Below are 15,117 nucleotides of genomic sequence, written 5' to 3' on the forward strand. Positions count from 1 at the left end.
TCTCAAACGTAATCTGTTCCGGGAGTCCATTCGACTCCTGAAACTGTTCAAAAACCAAGGCGCAGCTTCCAATTGGCTGCAGGAGCTTCCTGCACTCAAGTGGAAGCCGCATCAGATGTTTGGCTTCCGAAAAATGTTTGAAAACCAGAACACTTTGTGGCATTTGGGAGCCAATTTGTTCGGGAGCCAAGCCACACAAGTACCAAGGTACCACTGTATACTGAAGAAAGCTAATATCTGTTTTTACTGGTGCATCTGAGAGAACATCACATTAAGTACCTTGAGACATGAAAGAAATTCACCAGCACAATGAATGCACAATTCGATAGAGAGAGAGAGAGAGAGAGAGATATTTAAAATCAGCATGGGGGGGGGGTGTTGCATGCCTTGAGGAATGAATGTGCTCTGACCTAATTTTAGTTACTTTAATTCAGCAGGAGGGTGAAGTTAGGGGTTAAAGGCTATATTGTCGTCTTTTTTCAGATTTGTAATGTGCTTTGTACAAAAGTCTGGAAAATGAATTTATAGACTATGAGTGGTATTCAACTAACTGGCTCCATCAAAGCAAGGGTTTTCACTCATGCAATGGAACGTCCCCCTTCTCGGCAACCCACACCCTCCCCAAATCTGCTTTAAAGGGTTGGGGAAAACCCTAGAACAGATTTAGGGAGGGTGGGTAAGTTCCATTGTGCAAGTGGACATCCTTGCTCTGATCCATAATTGCAAAAAAATAAATAGATGGATTAGACTAGTGCTCATTCTGGAAGACCCACTTTCTTAGGAAGGCTTGAAATATTTATTGGTGGATTAGATGATTGTTAGTTTTCCATGTATGTTTGTATCAAGCAGCAGATGTTTACAACTGGAAATGCCTGCTGGTAGGTGTTCACTTAGGAAATTCCACCAGGGGGCAATAAAGGTTTAGGAAACATTGATTTTGCACAATACAAGTTCAAGGAGGAAAAGGGGTGGGAAAGTGAATCAGGATTTTTGACAAGCTATATTGGAGGCCTGCGGAGTTACTAAAATCGATTGGAATAGCAATAGGTCAAAATGAAAGTGGTTTTTGCTTTTTATTTTTAATTTCTCCTGTTCCAGAATTGAGCATGCAGGCAAGTCACCACATAGCCAATCATTTACAGTGCCAGATAGCAAACAACTCGGTTCCTCTTGTTTCTGAGCATGGTTAGGATGTTAATCATATGCATAGCTACTGGAAGCATGAGTCATGCTTCTGCATTTGCACATAGTGTTAATGCCTGAAGCAGGGACTCCCTATCTTCCCCCACAGGGAGGTTTGGGTATTCACTGTGTAGGCATAGCACATTCAATTCCACACATGGGAGATGGCAAGGCTTTATTTCATATGTTAATGATATGCACAAATACAGAAAGTGCAGGTGAGTATTTTGCATATTATTAATTCCAGAATCTGCTAGTTTCCACAGACTTCTAAAGGCCTTTGTAATTTAAAAATACTCCACTTTCAGGGGTTTTTAAAAATAACTTTTATTCAAAATTAAAACCAACATATTATCCAGAAACATATTATCCTTATTTCCCCCCATTTTTCCTCCCTCCCCCTCCCTCCCCCCACAGAACCCACCCACCCCCACCCCCCGACTTCCCTCAGTTCCAGTCTTTGATTTCTCTAAAAATGCTGTTTTCTGCATGTTACACAGTTGTATAAATCCTCAAACTATTTAGCTGATTATTATCAATAAAAAGTTTATGAATGTTTATTCAAAACAAGCCATGGAGTCCAGTTCGCTTTGTTGTATCTTCATCTTTAAAGTCACAGTTATCCTTGTCCTGTAGCTTGTATGTCAGTTTTGCCAGTTCTACATAGTCCATCAATTTTTCTTGCCATGATTCTTTGGTTGGGGTTTCTTCAGTCTTCCATCCTTGTGTTACCAGAACTCTTGCGGCCATTGCCGCATAAATGAAGATGCTTTTCAGCTTTTTTGGCAGATCTTTCCCTACAATCCCTAATGAAAATGCTTCAGGTTTTTATAACAAATGTTAACTCAAACAGCAGCACATGACTTGTTGCCAGTGCCCTCACTGCCACTTGTAGGTATATGGAGCAATCAAAACAAAGATGGGAAAAGTAAAATTTTAGTCAGATTTTTTTATGGCTGCAAGAACCTTTAGCTATTGGAAATATTTGGAGAGCTTTTCTATAGAGATATGGTATGAAGGGGTATGGTTTTTGACATTTTCAGAGACACTGACTAAAAAAAAGACACATTTTACACCATTTGATCTGACTTCATTGATTATATAGCAAGATCAGAATATCCCAACGGAATACCAGTTCATATGGAACCAATAATGTCAGCTACTTTTCTTCAGAATCTGGATGCCTCTGATCGGCACAATGAGTTGTGATGAGTTGGACATTTCTGTGAAACAGCAGACAGATAACAAACACATTTTAAATTTAATTAATATTTGTTGATATGATTAATATGTACATTATGGAATGTGCTTCTGGGGGAGATGGCTAGTTGTTTGTTGTTGTTTGTTGTGTGTGTGTGTGTGTGTGTGTGTGTGTGTGTGTGTGTGTATCTGCTTAATTAATTCAACAAAGTTTTTTTGGGGGGAGGGGGAACCTGGAGGGAATCCTGCTTTAAAGGGTAGGAGTAAAGGCTCTAGCATTTTCAGTTCATGGACCATTTCTGGGGGTGGGAAGTCCAACAGAGCTCCTGCAAACCAAATGTGCACCCCAGAACATGTGGCACTCCATACCATTACCAACCAGTGGACCCCCAAAGCTAATTGTTTGACTCAGCTACAGCGGTAGGAACAGAACCACTGTAACTCAATGCTTCCAATTCCCATCCCAGGAAGCCAGTTCAGGAGGATACCATGGTCAAGAACATCAAAGGCTGCATAGATATTAGGAATAAGGAGCAAGGCTGCACTTCTCTAGTTCTGTTTTTGATAGTGATCATCCATCAGGGTGAATCAAGGCTGATTCAATTCAAGGGTCAGGCCTTAAACCAGATTGGAAGAGGTCTAGATAACCCATATCATTCAAGAATGTCTGCAAGTGCCCTGCCATGACCCTCTCCAACAGCATCCCTAGAAAGCAAATATGATTGTATCTTATATTAATTTGACTCACTGTATTTGCCATCTCTGTGCTGGCATTTGATATTAGATAACCCAGTGCCACTTATGCTACCAATATTATGCAATTAAAGTAACCATTCTAATTACTGCAGTTGGCCTTCAGAAGGACGATGAACCTGGGCTGCAGAGATTTTAAGGGCTGACACCATATTTTGTTTTTTAATTGGATTAGTGTTGTTGTTGTTTTTAAAAAAAGCATTGACTGGATTGCTGGAATTGCAAACCATTTGGGAAATAGCTGAGCTCATGTGAAACACGCTGCCTTTCCCCTTTGTAGGTCTAGATCAAAGAATGGCATGAGCTTGCTAGACATTATGTTTTATGTGGCTAATATCAGGCATAGTGTGTTCTGAAAATGCATTTGACAGGCCTCGTTGATTACATGCCTCTTGAAGGACTTAAGAGTTATAGGACTCTCTGGGAATTTCAGTGTTTGGCCAATGGCCATATATTTATTCTAGCACAGCTCAGGTAAAAGTCAATAGAATTCATCTCATCTTTTTAAAGCCCTTAATAGGAAGGGATTAGGGGCTGAGGTATAAACTACTGGCCAAAGCCTTGTGTTACCATGACTAGACAGTCATCAGCATTAACTCAATTTAAGACAAGCAGCGACTGCATCTGGCCATTAGCATACTCCTTCCAGAGAAACTGGGTCCCCAGCAGGAAGGAACAGATTTGCCCATTTCCTTTTTTCTCAGTTTCTCTCTTCTTAAAAAAATCTTAAGTGCAGTTGGCCCCATTTCCATATCAGTTTGCAATTTTCTACTCCAAAGGAAAAAAAATGTGTGAATTTTCGTGTTCATTTTGCCTAATGTCCTCATTTTTGTATGCAATTATCCTTAATATGCACTACTCAGAGGAGACCAATTGAAATTAATTTCAATTATATTCTGAATATAACTTAGTTGTATGATAACCTGTTAGATACATGTTTTTAGGCATAGCAGAGTTTGAAATGTTGGTGCCTATTGATGTCAATGGGCTTCAGCGTGTTAGATTAAATCAATGGGCTTAAGCATATCAATCTCTGATCAGGTCCGCTTTAGGTCCTGTGTCACAGACATGATTTCTCAAAGCCGTTTCACACATGGCAGCCTACATCCTCGTGTTGCAAAAATTATGTATGCCAGTGCATGCTTACAAGCAAAAACTGCAATGAATTAGACTAATAGAAGACTGAACGATAAACCATACAACCTGGAACTTTACCAATTTACACATAAAATTTACTAAACGTTCAGTGTAGCATTAGCCCACAATGAGACTTTAAAAAGCGTTTTATTTTTATTTCCAAGCTGCTTATCACAGCCATTAATGAAGAGAAATGGTGGTTGCACCAAAGCACTGCCAAGCCAAAATGTCAGCAATAAACAATAATGAAATTACATATATAGGCCAATGCTCAGGGGGTTAACTGTTAATCTAAGCATTAATCCTAGCTATACTAATTCTTCCATGCAATGAAAGTGATAATATTCATCATCTATTTTCAGTTCTGGTTTCTGCCAAGTCATTAAAATAAGGTGCAGTGGTACCTTGGGTTACAGACGCTTCAGATTACAGACTCTGCTAACCCAGAAATAGTACCTTGGGTTAAGAACTTTGCTTCAGGATGAGAACAGAAATTGTGCGGCGGCGCTGCGGCAGCAGGAGGCCCCAATAGCTAAAGTGGTGCTTCAGGTTAAGAACAGTTTCAGGTTAAGAACGGACCTCCAGAATGAATTAAGATCTTAACCCGAGGTATCACTGTATGCTGGAGATCACATTAATTCCTGCACACTCATTATAAATTTCTGTCTTACTGGCAATATCTAGTATCTTGACAATATCTAGTATACTTACCCAAACAGGAATACTTTGAAACCTAAATGGCAAAAGGGTCTTTATAAAACAGAAATCCTGGTTGCTGACAGCCTGTGTATGAAGTCAGGCCACTTGAGGGGAGAGCTTTGTGCCGTCTCACAGCTGCTAGCTCCCCTTCTTCAAGCACCATAAATGGATGAAGAGAAATGTCCAGAACTTCCATGTTCTTGTCTGCCCTGACTGCTCCCCAGTGTATACCTGAACAGTGAAATTCTCTCCCACAAATGGAGCGATGGCCACCAACTTGGATGACTTTAAAAGAGGATTAGACTAATTCATGGAGGCTAGGGCTAGTAGCTACTGGCCACAATGGCTGCATCCTACATTTGCTGTTGGAGGCAGTATGTCCCTGAATGTCAGTTGCTGTGAATCACAAATGGGAAGAGCGCTGTTGCACTGAGGCCCAGCTTTTGGGCTTCCCAGAGACATCTGGTTGGCCACTGTGAAACAGGGTGCTGGACTAGATGGGCATCTGGCCTGATCCAGCACGCTCTTCTTATGTTCTCCTTGGTCCCTCACCCCAAACCAGAAACAGGAGGAACAAGAGGAGCCTGGCAAACAAGAGAGGTGTTTGCCCTTTCACTCACATAGTTTCTGTTATTGCTGACTATAAAAATTGCTGGGGAAATTAGGGACACTTCCTGACTGTCACTATTTTCAGGTGGGATTCAGCCACATTCTGGCAGATTTGAGTTGTGCAATGAAAGTTGATTTGTACAACAACCCCTCCGCCGCCCCGCCCGGTTCAGACTTTGTGTGATAAGGAAAAGTACTGGAAAGTGTAGGGGAAGCAACTACAAATCACGAGGCTCGACATGTTTTTGTACAACCTCCTCATACACAAATCAGTGTGAATGCTCCAAAAACAACTGTCAGCATCTAACCTCCCTGCAAACATATCAAGATGAATGCTCAGAAAACTGACGTGTTTTAAGACAGGAAATATTGTTCCAGAAATGGCTGGAACCAGAAAATGGGATCTTCCAGTCGACAAGCTGTTCTGTCCATTAGAAGCATGGCAGCTTAAGATATTTCCCACACTCCGATGTTGCACCAGGCTCCATTGTGGCTTCATTCATCTGGTCAGCTCATTGATGCCTAACATGGTACAGCTAAGACTGGCCCCCATTGCTGTCTCTTATTCTCTTGCTTGTCCAAGCCCTGACTGGCCAGGCTGCCTATGACTATGTTATTATTTCTATGTGGGTTATATGTAGACCAACTTTCAAAAAGTCTGTCCACAGAATGAAGAACCAAGCAGATAGTGCCAAGCTTTTAAAAGAACAGCAACCTTTATTTCAACTACAGCCTAGAACATGGCTGACTGAAAGCATCACTGAGTACATGAGAGTGAGAGGAGAAAAGTGATTTAGGAGTAGTGGCAATGAGCCTCCTAAAGATATATTCATGTATGTCGTATCTATAGTCCAGCATCCAGCATCTTCACTCCTTAGTCCGCTGCCACACCACAAATCACCTATGGATTTCCCAAGCACAATGAAAATACTCTCAAGGAACCGAGATCTAATCCTGTTTTTATAAGCATGGTTGTTAATCTGACACATTCCAAGAGAAATCAAATGTATACTTTAGTAACAAACAGAGGTGCTCACCTTCAATAATATTTAAAAGCAAACTCTGTACTAATTTGCAGTATAAGTACTTAGAATGGTCTACTTAGGTCAGCTGCTCAAAGGACTGTGAGATCAGCATGGAACCATTCGGAATAGGGAAGATTTAAAAAAATCACACCAGTCACCTTCTCAGAGCAATGCTTCACCTGGTTCTATGCTAATATGTGATTTGTATAAAAATTCAAAGAAATGCAAGGTTTGCTGGACTGGCTACTACAGAGAAAAGCAGAAGACTGACTCCATTACAATGCATGAGGGATCAGATTTTTGTAGAAAGATTATTTGCTCCGTGAAATAATGAATTGCCTTAATTTGACATTAATAGCTTTGATCTGATTTGCTTTGTGACTAACCAGTGTGTCTGCCAAGCTGGAGTGCAGGTGGGAAGGACATCTTACTCTTTTCTTTTTTCTTTTTTAAAGTCCCTTCTACTACATTACTTGCTCTCCTCCCCCCCCCCAGTGGAAAATGATTGCCCCATATTTCTAGAATGTAAGAACTCTTAGACAACACAATGGATGGCTTTTATTTCAGAGGCACTATATTTTACGGGTATCATTTGGTTTGCATATTTAGGATGAAATTTTGGTGTGTGTATGTGCTAGTATTCAGTCTCTGTCAGTCTTGAAGGATTGAATATACATTATCTCAGCTTCTTTTATAAGGCAAGTCGTGTATGGTGTGTGGATGAAAGATAACAGCATACCTGAAAAATACCAAAACTGAGACGAGATTTGAATCATGGCATTTTAGGTCATATCAAAGTGATTCACCAACATTTTATATATTGCCTACTGTCGAAAGCTACCTGCTCATGTGGCGAAGCGTCATTATCATACCCAAACATTAATTCATCATTTGCAAAAACTTGCAGCGGCATTTACAAAATACGTAATGATGAAATGTGACAAGAGGAGGTCCTACAGGGAAGGAAATGTCAAAGATGAGCTTTGGGGATAACAGGGGAAGGGCAGGTCTCTCAAATAACTTTTTGAGAGGCTGATATTGGCTGAGGATCCTAGTGGAGCAGGAAGCAGGCAGTGCAAGGGTTGCAAAGATGCTAGTAACAAGGAGAGCTCCTGAGATTTGCATGTCTGCTAAAACTGGTACTTGAAAGGATTGGGGCTTGTTGGTTGCATTACTATCAGGTTAATGAAATGTTTAAAAAAGACTGTAAAGAGTGTGGATATGGAGAAAAAGATTCAAAATTTCAAACAGAGGTATTGAATAAGGAGTATAAAAATTTGTCAAAAATGTATAAAATGTTGCTGGAGTGGCATACAAAAGATGAAGAGGTCAAATCGGTAATGATACATTGGGCCAGAGATTTTGGGTATAATATACAATATAATGATTGGACAAAATTATGGAATGAAAGGTTAAAATTTACAGCCTGTACTGCGCTGAAGGAAAATATAATGAAAATGGTATACAGATGGTATATAATGCCAGTAAAACTGGCCAAAATGTATAAAGTGTTGGAAATGTAAAGAAAAAGAAGGAACATTCTATCATATGTGGTGGGAGTGTAAAAAGGTGAAAGGCTTCTAGGAAATGATATATAATGAACTGAAAAAGATGTTGAAATATACGTTTGTTAAGAAATCAGAGGCCTTCCTACTAGGATTGGTAGGTAATGAAATAAATAAGAAAGACTGTAAACTTTTCCAATACGTAGTAACAGCAGCAAGAATACTTCTGGCCCAAAGATGGAAACAGGAAGAAATTCCAACGGTGGAAGAATGGAGAATGAAATTGACTGAATACGCAGAATTGGATAAACTAACAGGAAGATTCAATATCAGCGAGACCAAAAGTTCATCGAGGACTGGGGGAGATTTACAGATTATCTGAAAAGCATATGTGATGAACAGATAACGCTTGTTGGTTTTCAAGAGACTCTGTGAAAAATTAAGAAATATTGTAAAAAGGAGAGTAAGAGGGGAGAGGTGATCTTTAAAGGCAATACTAAGCTTAGAAATGCTTTAATAATATAAATTTAAACGAAAGATTGGCAGAGAAACTGAGGGAAGTCAAAAAATAGATGAATGTGTGAGAAAATGTGAATTGATTGTATAAAATTGCTTTTGAAAATGAATAAAAATATTATATAAAAAAGAAAGGATTGGGGCTTGTAGGCTGCTGGGGACTACATATGTTAGGTGTAAGGCAAGTTCCTATTTTGTGTGTTGTAGTACCAGCCCTGTAAGCATTTGAACCAATGATCTGATGAACCTTCTTTGAGCATGCTGCACTCTGAGAAAAAACAACAGCTCCTGTGTGCCCTGCTTTATTCTTCCTATCTTCCAATCATCAAAAATGGTTTCTATGCCATTTCTAGTGCCTCGCTCGTTATCTACAGTGTTTGTCCATGTGCATGTTGGGTCAGTAGGATAATTGTGACAAAGCTCTGCCACCACCATATGTACATTCATGTGCATGTTTCCAACTTGCCTAAATACATCATTTAGTCATACGTGCAGTGGTGGGACTGTGCTTTTTGCAAATCCCCAGGAAGCACATACAAGCCTAAGGGTGTTCATTGTACATGTGTTAAAATGCCTGAGCAGTGCTGGTATATCTCACAGTTGCTCATTTAAATTCTTCTCATTATCCTGCCCAGTTCTTTATCAGTCTCCTTACCCTGAGCAACTTCAGCATTTATATTCATGACAGCTGACCTTGTATTCTCTTATTTCCCAACTGTTTTTTTATATATATTATTTGAACCTGAGCACCATATTAACTCCCTCATCCAACTCTGCAGTGTCACCAAAAAGCCCTTGGTCTTTCTCAGATCTTTCATTCTTTCTGATCAACACTTGATCTCCAACAGTTCTGACACCCCTTTGCTAATCTCTCATGCAGTTCTCAAATGCTTTCCCATTCAATGTATAAACTAGACTTTTTTTGGGGGGGGGGGAATATTTTTCACACAGTCTATCATATTTATATAGCGTTAAAAAAATTCGGGGGGGGGATTGACAGATCCGTCCAAATTTGGTCAATACCATTTCTAAAAATGTTCCATTCAAACTCTCTTCTATGATTCTATTCCATCCCATTTGCACTTTAATGTGCAGATTTTATCTATTTTTTTTTGTTTCTTTCTATCTATCCCTGCATGCTATTCTCAAAAAAGAAATAAATTTATAATCTGATGAAGCGATCTGATAGCTGCCTTTAAAATTCATTCATTCATTCATTCATTTCATTTTATACCCCGCCTTTCCCCCCAGGAACTCAATGTGCATACACAGTTCTTCCCTTCCTCATTTTATCCTCACAACTAAACCTGTGAAGTAGACTGAGAAACCTCACAAGGATTCGAACTATGGTCTCCCACTAAATGCTGCACTACACTGCCTCATAGCTGCTTGGAGTGGCTAGGGAACACAAGCTGCCAAGGAGTCATGAGTAAATTAGGTCCATTAATTTCAGTAGGTCTACTCTGAGTAAAGCCTAGTTGATTACCTGGGGCTGCTAATGTTAGCATGGGAATACTGACATATCCAAGTAACCACACAAAAATGAAACAACATGCAACGAGCTGAAATGCATTATTGGCAGAAGGAGATAGGATCTGCCCATGCAATGCCCACCTGGTGGAAACTCTAGCTCACGTGGCCCTTAAATGTAAAACGTATGATGATCTCCGCCAACAATTTCTAGACCATCTATGTATTCCAACATGGAAACCAGAGACAGAGGTTATACGCTTCTTATTACAGGGGAGAGACCAGGAGCTCACCAAGACAGTAGCTAAGTTCCTCTATTTGATTTTTTTTATTGCCAACGTACGCTACAGGATCCTGCCCTTGCTGGAGATCCACAGAGATGAAATAGATTGCTCGCCTCTTCTTCCCTTTGGCAAAGTTACAGATAGGTAGCCGTGTTGGTCTGCCATAGTCAAAATAAAAAAATTCCTTCCAGTAGCACCTTAAAGACCAACTAAGTTAGTTCTTGGAACTAACTTAGTTGGTCTTTAAGGTGCTACTGGAAGGAATTTTTTTATTTCCCTTTGGCAAATGACTGTAGTGTTGAAATGGTGGCGAGATCGCACTGGCCTATTTATTCTGAATGTTTGTATATGATGCCAATAAAGGTTTGATGATGATGATGGAATGCATTATTTACTAGTGGAGCCTGAGAGCAAGATATAGGGAAATGATTTTGTAGCAGCGAAACCACTGCTAAAGTAAGATATGAATTGACGTTTTCGTATCTGCTCTTGTAGAATTGTAATCAAGATATTGTGCCTCATGTATGGTCAATCAGTTCAGATCCCAAACTAGGTTAGCCCTGAAGATGATGCACAGGTTTCCCTAAGTGCTGAGCCAGTTGCTGTAAGATTGCCTGACAAATCAGAATTGCTAGGGCACAGCAGTTATTGGAATTCCCTCATGTGCAAAGATGCAAACAGAGGTGGGCTTGAAAATTACGTGCAAGCAGTATTAGCCTGACCTTCTGTTAAATCAATTCTCCTATCGCCCTGCTCATTATATTCTGTTATGCGATTTCAAATGTCCGGGAAGACAGATTGACTGTCCTAGGCAGTGGGCTGCCCAGTGCAGAGTTTGTTGGGGCAATGAAGCTTTTCATTTTGATTGCAGAATGCTTTTGTCTGAAATATCACCTGTCAGATTGCCCTAATTATGGAGAGACATTTGCTAGTGTCAAAGTCAATCTGCTACGGAAGCTATCTCGACGAAGTGAGTTCTGACAAGAACAGTTCAGCTAAGTCATGACTTGTATTAACTAATACTATGAAAACCAATGTCGGTTTACAAATTACATTTTTGTTAGTATTCTGTCATATATTGATTAGGGTTACAATGTTTAGTTGATTATATGTTTAGTTAATTATAGAGTAATCCTAGCCATCACTATTCAAAAGGACGTTCTACTAAATTCAGTGGGGTTTGCTCCCAGTTAAGTGGGAATGGGATTGCAGCTTCAATCTATGCAGCTGCCCCTGATATAACCAGACTGTTTTGTTAAAGTTCTTAATGCAATAGTTTACAAATGCTTCTGTGTCTTACATATGGAAGACCATGCCTCTTCTAGGCAATGCAATTGTAATGTGTTTCAGGCCTTTTCAGCTCCCCCCAAAGCTGTTGTTTATATATGCAAATTTATGTTAATTTAATCAATAACTAATCTATTTGTCAGCTAAAATTTCTAGCGTGGCAATCTTAATATTGATTAAATAGAGATACAGCATGTATCTCTATTCCAAATATGTATATTATTCCAAATATTCAGAAATATAATGCTACCTGTTCTCAGTGAGGCTAGATCGAGAATAAACTTTAACTTGGAGCCATTTTATTTCCATCCAGAGATATAGGGAAAATTTCTTTGCTGACCATAGAAGTCAGAAGTAATCAATCAAAGCTGCTGATAGTCAGATGGACTCAATACATTTTGCTCTTTGATCTGGAAACTAAGCAAGGGAAGGCTTGTTTTATCTACATTCATCATCTTCTCTTGTCAGGTTTGGCGGGGTGGCCTACTTTCATAAGTGAACTAATAGCTCTTCTTTATTAACATCATTAAGTCAATGTTGTCTTGTAAACTATCCTTTTATCTCAGTATGTAATCTTGCCTGCCCTGGAGAGTTTTTTTCTTTTCTTTTTAAAAAGAAGTTGCTTCCCAGAAGCATGCACTTCTGCATTGTGCTTGAATACACACTGAAAGAATTGATTTTGGGTGCAGCATTAATGTACAACGTGTGTGTGTGAGCGAATGCGTTCATGGGAAATGCTTGTCTTAAGCTATGGGTGAAATCCAATTTTGCTATCCTGCTCACATTATGAGTTTTTGAAGAAGCATAAAAGGATGGGAGGCAATTTTCTGCAATTGTTCTCTTCCCATTATAGCTCCGGAACACAATATGGTCCAGAAGGTTGGGGAGGAACCTACAGAACAAGTTATAAGGGGACAGTGGGAGGAGGGATTGAGAAGATTCCCTCCTTTCCTATTACATTAGTTCAGGGATGAGGAACCTCAGGCCTGGAGGTCAAATGTAGGCCCCTAGCGCCCTCTAAATGGTTGTCAGGACTCCTCCCAGGCCAGACACCATCCTGAGGTTCACCCCTCACTGACTTTGCTGTGCACCTTTCTTTAGTGTTTTTGCTTGGCTGGAATGTGTCTTGGAATTCTGATAAGAATAGTAGTGGTAGCAGAAAAGGAAGCTTTTCCACCACCATTGTATCTCTAAGCAGCTGTTTGGTAGAGCTTTTCCAAGGAGTGAATGGGCTTTTGACATCTGGCCAAGAGAGTGTTGCCAAGTGTAGTTCCAGTTCATTTCCAGATCTAAGGTGCTCATATTAGCATTTAAAGCCCTAAATGCCTAACCTCCAACATTTACCTGATGAAAATAGGGACATCCTATTCCATAATAATTTTATTAACAATAATTTTACTGTGTATACCCCACCCATCTGACTGGGTTGCCCCAGCCACTCTGGGTGGCTTCCAACATATATAAAACATTAAACATTAAAAAAATCCCTATACAGGACTGCCCTCAGATGACTCGGGGATCAGATAATGCCATACTCACCAACATTTCTCCAATGAAAATAGGGGTGTCGGACACGACTAAATGACTAAACAACAACAAGAAAAAGTGGGACATTTCAGAATCAAATCAGAAACTGGGATGGCTTCTGTAAATCTGGGACTGTACCTGGACTATAGTGGCACTTGGAGAGTCTGTAAATGACCTAGGCCTCAAATATTTGGGAAGTGTCTTCCTTCCCTACTGACCCTCTCAGGTGCTAAGATCAACAGAGATTTGGAGGGTAGTGGCCTGATACCTGTCTGTGGTAGTCCCTAAATTGTAGTATTTCCTCCCCAGAGAGATGCATCTGACATCTTCATTCTATAGCTTTTGGTGAATCCTGAAGACACAACTCGACCCTGCCTTTGACACTTGATGCTTTCAGAACCCGCCCTATTCCTGTGACTTTAATTTGTTCCAACTGTTCTTAATTTTTGGATTTTAAATGGCTACAGCCTGCCCTGGGGCCTCCAATTAAAAGTGGGTAATCGTAGTCATAATACTTTCGGTTTGCCTGGATGGAGGACCATCCAGTGTGTATTGAAATCACCCTACCATGGGAAAGTAAAATTGACTTCATCACTCACCTCTGGCCCCTCCCTCCACCAGTGTCTGATGCGTGGAAAGTTGCCTGGCAGGAAATGTGTCCTTTGGCTGGCAAAGGGTTCCCCCTCCTGTATTAGTGGATTCCTCAGCTGCACCAAAAGCCACTCAATGAGTGGGACTACAACACTAGTTTCCACCCTATAGCATTATGTCTTGTTTCACATCCCCTCCTCTCTGTGTCTCTTCGTCAAAGGCTGAGAACAACTGAGAACAATTTTTACTGTACTGAAAGCCAAACCCTACAGTCCTATTTAACTAATCTTATGGAGAAAACGCAAAGAACGTCTATCCCGGGAACCGTGCACCTCGATCCACACTGCCACAGGGGGTCTCAAGGCAAAATGAATATTTTTCTGTTTGCTGGCTTGTTTGTACCTAAGAGGATGACAAGCTGAATATACTTGCTGGATTTGATTCCTGCCTCTGTGAGTCTGCAATTTGTGAGGCTGCTGCCTATTCATGGTACATTTTGAAAGGAAGAGCTGCTACAAAGGGGAGAGATTGTTCTGCGTAAATGGAAACACTGCAAAGAAAATAAATAATTGAGGGCTCAATCCTAGACCCAGTGCTTTTTTCTGGGGAGACGCAGGGGTAAGCATACCCCTAAACATTTTGGGAATCTAAGTTTGGCCCCATTGAGGGGCAGTATTTTAATATGAGTAGAAAAATGAGAGTACCTATAACATTTTTTAAGAAAAAAACACTGCCTAGACCCATTTACCTGGTAGACATCATCATTGAAATCAATGGGACTTACTTGTGGGGAGATATGCATAGAATTGCACTCTCAAATATAGCATGTTGTGCCAATAATTTCAAGTTTGGTAGATTTTTTTAAAAAATATGTGTAATCATTTCTGACGTAGCAGCATATAGATACGCTGCTGTTTTTTCTTTTGGTGAGGCATGCTATTCTTGCTCACAGAAAGAGGTGCAGCTGTACATTAGAAGGCACAAAAGACTTTCAAAGTTACTTAGGGGTGTGACAACGTGATCCAAAACCACAACATATTTCCTTAGAAATAAGCCTCATTGATTTTAATGAAATTTAGTTCCATTGAAAACACAGCCTAAGTCCCATTTATTAGGCTCATAAAAGTGAAATGATGAATTTATGCAATCATTTTAACAAGGAACATATGAAGCCGAGTTTTATCAAAGCAGAGCACTGGTTCATCGAGCCAGGTATTATCTACTGTGACTGACAGCAGCTCTCCAAGGTTTCGGACAGAGACACCTGCTGTGAAGAAGAAGAAGAAGAAGAAGAAGAAGAAGAAGAAGAAGAGTTTGGATTTGATATCCCGC

This window comes from Podarcis vaucheri, assembly GCF_965113315.1.
Source record: "Podarcis vaucheri genome assembly, chromosome: 4".
Lineage (NCBI taxonomy): Eukaryota > Metazoa > Chordata > Lepidosauria > Squamata > Lacertidae > Podarcis > Podarcis vaucheri.